The sequence below is a fragment of the Tiliqua scincoides genome, chromosome 9 (assembly GCF_035046505.1).
Source record: "Tiliqua scincoides isolate rTilSci1 chromosome 9, rTilSci1.hap2, whole genome shotgun sequence".
NCBI lineage: Eukaryota > Metazoa > Chordata > Lepidosauria > Squamata > Scincidae > Tiliqua > Tiliqua scincoides.
Window position 1 is genome coordinate 7,600,610 of NC_089829.1, and position 7,732 is coordinate 7,608,341.

The 7,732-nt window shown below is 48.4% G+C and overlaps 1 pseudogene; it reads left to right on the forward strand.

Moving 5' to 3' along the window:
* Positions 1–2,978: 2,978 nt before the first annotated feature.
* On the forward strand, positions 2,979–3,099 carry LOC136660977 (5S ribosomal RNA; annotated as a pseudogene).
* Positions 3,100–7,732: the final 4,633 nt, after the last annotated feature.

A 7,732-nucleotide genomic window follows, 5' to 3' on the forward strand; every position in this document is an offset into this window, starting at 1 on the left:
GTATAAAGAGCAGCATCTGTTTGTCCAGCATGTCTCCCATATGCAGTTGAACAGAACAGCAAAAATAAACCCCTAGGTCATCAGCCACAGCCAGAATTCTTTACTGTTTGCAGAGCGGTCTTACAATTTATTTCAAGAGGGAAAAACCCTCTCCCCTCCCCATCTCCTGCTTTGCAATCCATAAAGCTTTTGAATGAGAACTGCTTAAATTAAAGAGAAAGGGGGTTGTTTTTTAAGGGGGGAGGACAGCGGCAGTAATATCACTTTTGTAGATTTCCTGGCATTTCATTCACCCCCTGAGAAATCACGCAGTGATTAAGAAAGGGGCAACTTTTTCCACTCCAACTCAACGACCTCCTTTCCATGCCACCACAAAATGAACAAGGACACACTGGAGGAACCTGAGGAGGCAAGGCAGCAAGCTCGAGGCTTCGGAAAACCCTCCAAAACGACGACTCGTAAGCAAATCGGTTGCTAATGAAAACCAGAGCGGACTTTGTCAGAGTGGTGCATGGGAACAATCTGGGGATCTCTGAAACACGATGGAACGTGTCTCCACTCCTCTCCTCCCCTCCACCCTCTGAGAATGAAAGGTTAAGAGATGTCAGCTAGCAATGGCAGCAGAAACACTTTTCCATGTATGAGCTTATATAACTTTGGGACAAACTGATGGAAGGAAAGAGCTGGGCCGGATGCGAAGAAGAGATTTTCTCCGCACCCTTCACCATCTAGGCGCATGTGTGCTTCCATGTATGTGCGAGCGCACAGAGAGAGAGAGAGAGAGAGAGAGAGAGAGAGAGAGAGAGAGAGAGAGAGAGAGAGAGAGACTCCTTTCTGCTGCCAGTGGCAAAGGAAAGAGCCAGCCAAGGCTGGGTTGTATGAGGAGAAACAGTGGCAAGAAGCAAGTTTTCCTTTCTCCTTTTTTTTTTTTTTTTTTGCAACAGCTAAATTTCATTTCTGAAGACAAACTCACATGAAAGACAGTCATTAATATCCATGGCAACTCCAGGAATGCAAGGGAGGCTTTCAGGTGTGATATCAGTAAGGAAAAGGACTTGAGAAACCTTCCTTTCTAAACAGACAGGAGAACCAAGGCCATGTGTTTGGAGGAATGCAAGATAATGTGAACTTTGTTTTCTCATGCACCTTTACAATTGTGGTCACACTTGTTCATTCCTGTTCAGGGCCAGACCAAGACCTCCTGGGACTTGAAGCAGCTTGTCAAATGTGGCTTTCCTTTACTGGCTTACATTTCCTGGATTGGAAGAAAAGGAGACAGAGCACAGGAGGAAGTGTGGAAGAGAGTGGTGACTCTCTAGCCCAGGGGTCTCCAAACTTTTTGGCCAGAGGGCTGCATCAAATATCTGGCGTGGTATGGAGGGCCAGAAAAAAAATTTAAATATAAAATTTAAATAAATAAATTTGAGATGGAACTTAGATGAGTGAATCAATGAATGAATGGGCTCATTCATTCCACCTCTCTGGCCCTCAGAACACCCTCCAGACACAATCAGAGCACAGTTCTGGTCATGTTCAGTTGAGTGGGCCAGAGGCTTTCAGGGGACAAGAGGTTGGCCGCGGGTCGGAAAGAGGCTTGCTGCGGGCCACATCTGGCCCCCGGGCCGGGGTTTGGAGACCCCTGCTCTAGCCCACCACTCTCAGTCCCCCTGTTCCTTTTCCAGTTCAGGGAGTGGGAGGAGCAGAGGCTGGCACATCACCAGGTAGGAGGGGCATGATTTGACACTGCCACAGACACTTGGAGGACTTCAGCCAGCACAGTGGCTAACAATACTTGGGATACGATTCATGGCTTTACTACTGGCAGTATCAGAAGAACTAGTTTATCTCCTCCACACTTCCTCTTCCACACCATTCCCCTCTTCCTTTTTCAGGCTAGGGTGTGTGATGAAGAAAAGTGGTGGTGAGAGGGCTGATAGAGGTGGCCATCCACCCACCAATTTGCTGCCTGAGGCAATCACCTCAGTTGGCCTCATGGATGGGCCGGCCCTGGTTAGTCATGACTAAGGAAAAATTGAAAAGCCACATTGTGGTAATACCTCTACACCCAGCAGAAAGACACCAAATCTTAAGTGAGCAGCTTGGTGGTCATGATGGTGATATGCTGCCTCTTGGTTCTGGTTCTGAGTCCTTGGTTCTTCCCCTGGGGGCTGGGGATAAGAATAGGCCCTCAGTTTGGCTGTACTTGTCATAAGAGGCGACTAAACAGCCACCGGGTAGATGGGACTCGTCAGCCTGGGAAGGCAGCTCATCTGAGAGAAGGAAAACTCTGATCCCAAACCTCCACTGCCTTGTGGCTACATCCAGTTATGGAAGAGGCTTCAGGAGTCAACCTCAAGGCAAAATCTGGAGCCGGAATCCATGAGGCAGTTCATGGCTGAACACAGTCACGTTCTGGCAACTCCTGCGATGCCGCTGGAACCAACCGTATTGGCCTCTGCCTTTCCATTGGACCATTTCAGCGACGTGGAGAGGGGGGATTTGCTGCATGGGTAACAGCCTATCCTCCATACCTACTTTACCCAGGCTTCGCGCACTGGAGAGGACACTCTGTTCCAGAACCACCATTCAGAGCGTGACACCATAGTCTTCAGAGACTGAAGGATGGTTCTGTGTCAGTCTGGCTCTGAATACCAGTTGCAAGATAGCAATGGTGGGTAGGGAAGAAGCATCTCTTTGCCCCCTCATTGTAAGCTTCCCAGAGGCAGGGAAATAGAATGTATTACTGGATAAGACTTTGGCCTTATCCCAGAAATGCTCTTCTTACTTTCCCAAAACTCTCCTTTGTCAGGCTGGATATTAAGAAAAGCAAACGGGGAGGGGGGGGGAATCGGGTTTGACAAAAACAGTCCCCCGAGCTCTGCATTTTACAAAAGTCTGAAGTTAATTTTGTGTCATTTTTGGTTAGTCCAAATAAAGGTATTACCCACAATGAGGTTTTAAGATTTTTTAAAAATTGTTTTTATGATTTCTATATACCCTGCACATGCCCGATCTCATCTGATCTCGGAAGCTAAGCAGAGTCAGGCCTGGTTAGTACTTGGATGGGAGACTGCCTGGGAATACCGGGTGCTGTAGGCTTATACCATAGTCTTTCGAGACTGAAGGTTGCCAACCATATAAAACATACCTATAATTTTATGACTATGGGAGTCGGTCATGACAACATCACATTGAAACCAGTGGCACTGTATAGAACGACGAGTGCAGTCCTAGACGTGACTACTCAGAAGTAAGTCCCAAAGAATTCACTGGTATCGGCAGCCCAATCCTATCCTTCCCAGCACCCAGGGAGGCAACAGCGCCAAAATGGCTGCCGCTACATCCTATGGGCGCCGGGCTAGTGCCAGGAGTCTCCTTAGAGTAAGGGAGTGTATGATCCCTTACCCAGGGTAACACCACCATGGCGCCAATGGGTCTCCTTGGATCTATGCCTACTTTTGAGAAGGAGCAGACTCAAGGAGGCCCATGTCGGCCTGCCCGACTAGGGAAGGAGTACAGGATACGGTGGCAAAGCCTACCACCATCTCCGTCCCACTCCTGGGCCCAATCCTCCCCTCCCCCTGTCCCTGGGGCAGTTCCCCTGCCCCAAAAAGCCACCCTGCCACCTGGCAGTGCTACTTACTGCCCTGCACACTTGTGGCTACTTTTCTCAGTGCTGAGGCCCAGCACCGACGCTCCCTACTCTCCGGGTGCCATAAATATGCTTTATAACATGTTTGTGACACCCAGCACTGGCGGTATACTCGAACTGCTGGTGCTAGAGAGCTCAGGATTGGGCTCTTAGTCCCAGGCAAGTGTGCAGAGAATTGAAAATTAAATTTAGGAAACAACCAAACGTGTCTATGCCACCTATTCCTGAACAATGGCAGGCAGGACCTTGACTTAAAGATAATTGATGTTTTAATTATAAAAGAGGTGGAGCAATACAGTACATATGTTCAGGCAAATGAAAATTACTTAGCATTTGCTAATTCATTTTACTTGTGCCTTTAATGTGCTCTGGAGATTTTGGGGTCTCTGCCCTCTGACCCCAGATCAGTACAGTGCTCCCTTATACACACATTCCCCCTGCATCTGTGTGCCTCACGATCAGGCTGCCAACTCTGACTGAAGTTATTCCTGGATACTTTTTCCCCCTAACATGATGCAATGCCATTAAACCAGAGAAGCCCTGTTAAACTAGGATGGCACTCAGCTGGAGACTGAGGGCCCAATCCTATCCAACTTTCCAGTGCTGATGTAGCTGTAGTGCAGCCCTAAGGTGAGGGAATAAACATTCCTTTACTATTGAGGAGGCCTCCATGGCTGCTTCCCCACTGCAGGATGCAGTACATGCCCTATAGGTACAGCTGCATCAGTGCTAGAAAGTCGGATAGGATTGGGCCCTGTTTCTGATTCCTGGCAACTCTACACCACAACTGCTTTATATGGTGCTTAAGAACATAAGAACAGCCCCACTGGATCAGGCCAGAGGCCCATCTAGTCCAGCTTCCTGTATCTCACAGCGGCCCACCAAAATGCCCCAGGGAGCACACCAGATAACAAGAGACCTGCAAGGCTTCCTGGGAATTGTAGTTTAAGAACATAAGAACAGCCCCACTGGATCAGGCCAGAGGCCCATCTAGTCCAGCTTCCTGTATCTCACAGCGGCCCACCAAATGCCCCAGGGAGCACACCAGATAACAAGAGACCTCATCCTGGTGCCCTCCCTTGCATCTGGCATTCTGACATAGCCCATTTCTAAAATCAGGAGGTTCCGTATACACATCATGGCTTGTACCCCGGAATGGATTTTTCCTCCAGAAACTTGTCCAATCCCCTTTTAAAGGCGTCTAGGCTAGACGCCAGCACCACATCCTGTGGCAAGGAGTTCCACAGACCGACCACACGCTGAGTAAAGAAATATTTTCTTCTGTCTGTCCTAACCCGCCCAACACTCAGTGCTTGAGGATGTCCAAAGTACTCAGAGGATCCTAGCAATTCTTACAGCAGTTCTGTAAAGTCCAGTAGTTCACTCTTTAAATCCCCATATTGCAGTTGAAAGGACTGAGGCTGAGAGACTGCAGCTTATCCAAGGCCATCTAGAGAGCTCAAGGCAGAGCTGGTATCTGAACCTAGGACCTCATAGCTCAGTGGCTTAGCAACGTACACCACACTGTTCCTTCCCCCCATCCCAGATGTTTTTTCGGCCCCCCCCCCAACCCTAGCAATTTGAAACAGTGCCCCTGGATTGTGCAAGAATGCAAAGATAAGCTTGCAAACTCTGACAGATGTTGGCCCAGCCATCTCCGGGCCTATCCTGTGCATTTTTAAATGCTTTGGCAGTTGCTCAAAAAAGCCCAAAGATGATGGAGTAATAGATGCATGGAAAAAGGAAAAAAGCCCAGATCCATGCCAAGAAACAGCAAATGGCTTTTCACAGTTGAGAAAGGCCCACAGAGAGAGAGAGAGAGAGAGAGAGTTTTCATTCCAATGAGATTGGCAAAGGATGCTGTTGCTATCATCTCCCTCCCACTTCCCAACAAGGGCTCTTTGGACGGAAGGAGAGGGCTGGCAGAGGTAGCCACTGTGGAGTTAATTGCTACCTGTTCTCTGTCATCATAGTGTGGAAATGGCAAGGCCTTTGCTGGCAATGGGAAATGACCAGAGCCAGAAATTCATCTCCAGTTGCGTCCAGATCAGGCATTGTTTCCTGAGAAGACTAATTTGCTCAGGAAATAGTTGACGAGCTTTGAGCTCCATTTGACGCGATGTGAGTGTTCCATGTTTGGAGCCCCTAACAGTCTTTTAATTTTCCCAGAATCAGCCTTGGAGAAATCCAAGCTAGACTGTGGCCACAGAACAGGGGCTTGGCCAGAGCTGGCCCACCCATGAGGCCTATTGAAGCAGTTGCAGGAGGCAGCAGATTGGTGGGGGGGCAGCCATTTCTGTCTTCCTACTAGTCTCCACTGCTCCTCCTCCTCCCACTCTCTGAACTGGAAAAGAAAGAGGGGAACAGAGATGGAATGTGGAGGGGAGCACTCTCTCCTCTCCTCCACACTTCTCCTGCTCTGCCTCCCTCTTCTTTTTACAGTCTTGGGAGTGGGAGAAGGAGAGGCTTGTGCAGAGAGGGAAGACAGCATTTTGCACACCATCTCAAGTTCCTGTAGGACTTGGGCCAGCCTGGGTTTGATGTATTTCCTGTGTGCTGTTTTCCTGCTGAAAAGTCACCCTTCCCAAAGCTGGTACTTGCCTCAGCTGTAAAAAAAAACTTACCAGTCAACCGGTTGTGAACCATCTGGAGTTTGTTGTTTTGCTAAAGGCAATACCCAGGATATCAGGTTGTCCAGTTGCCACTAAGTGTACTCTAGTCTAGATCAGGGGTGTCCAAAGTTTTTGGCAAGATGGACACATCATCTCTCTGACACTGTGTCCGGGGCCGGGGGGGGGGGGATTTTACATTTAAAATTTGAATAAATTTACATAAGTTTACATAAATGAATAGATTAAAGATGAACTTATATGAATGAATGAAGGTCTTGCAATAGCTCAAGGCCTATAAAGGGCCTTGCACGAAGCAAGGCCGGCCTTTCCTTTGCTGCCGCTGCTGCATCACAGATGTGAAACAGCAAGCAGTGGAAGAAGCCCTCATCCCACAGCTCATGCAAGAGGTCAAACAGTCACCCTCACGCTGAGAGCAGTTGCATTGGGCCAGTGAGGGCTCCAACCAATCTCCAGAGGGCCAGAGGCTCATTGGAGACTGGGGGCTCCCTGAGGGCTGCGTTGAGAGGCCTCGAGGGCCACAAGTGGCCCCAGGGCCAGGGTTTGGGCACCCCTGGTCTAGATTATGATGATGATCTCCCTGGTAAGGGATGAATGCACTTTGCAAAGTACATTCATGGGGTGGGGGAGCTTTGCCAGTTAAATTTCCTCCTGTCCTTCATAACCTGTAACTACTCCCTCTAGGCTTCAGTCTTCTCCATCTACAGGTATAATAGTACTTATACACCTTACAGGACTGCTGGGGCAATGATTACAGCAAGATAAGACATGTGAAGTAACATATAAGTGCTTATTATTAAATTTCCAGTGTTTGATATAGGAATAGGGTGGACATGTGAGGGACACACTGCATTCCTGGGAGTGCTTGAAAGTGCAGTCTCACCTTACAGTGTCACATGTAAGGAAAGGAATGTTCCTGCTTGGTTGCAGAGTGATGAGCTCAGTGATCCTCTGGTCCTTTCCGGCTCCTTTCTTTGATTGTCCCATGTGAGGCAGCAGCTTCAGAAGTCACAGCTGAGTTGATCTGAGCATGCTGAGAAAGAACAAGGATACATGGTTCTGGCACTCCATCGGCACATATGGCTTGCATCAAAGGTACCTGGTTGTGCCACTTCCATGGCTATTCCCAAGAGGGTGATGCCCAACCAACATCTACTGCCAACCTACTGTCTGTTCACATATTCTGCACATATTTCATCCCCAAATTCCAGAACCTCTGTACATCAGCAGCACAGGAGAAAATGGTTGGCTTTCAAGCCAAACACTGCTTCTTTTCGAAAGGCAGTTCACCCTCTGTTCCTTCAGCTGAAGAACACACACTCAGCTCCCCCGCTAAGAAGTCTTGTTGCAACTTTCCAGGTGGGTGAAAAAATAGAACTCCCCCCCCCAACAAAGAATTAAAAAAGAAAAGAAAAAGAAAGGTAATAGCCCAGACATCACCATATTCTCA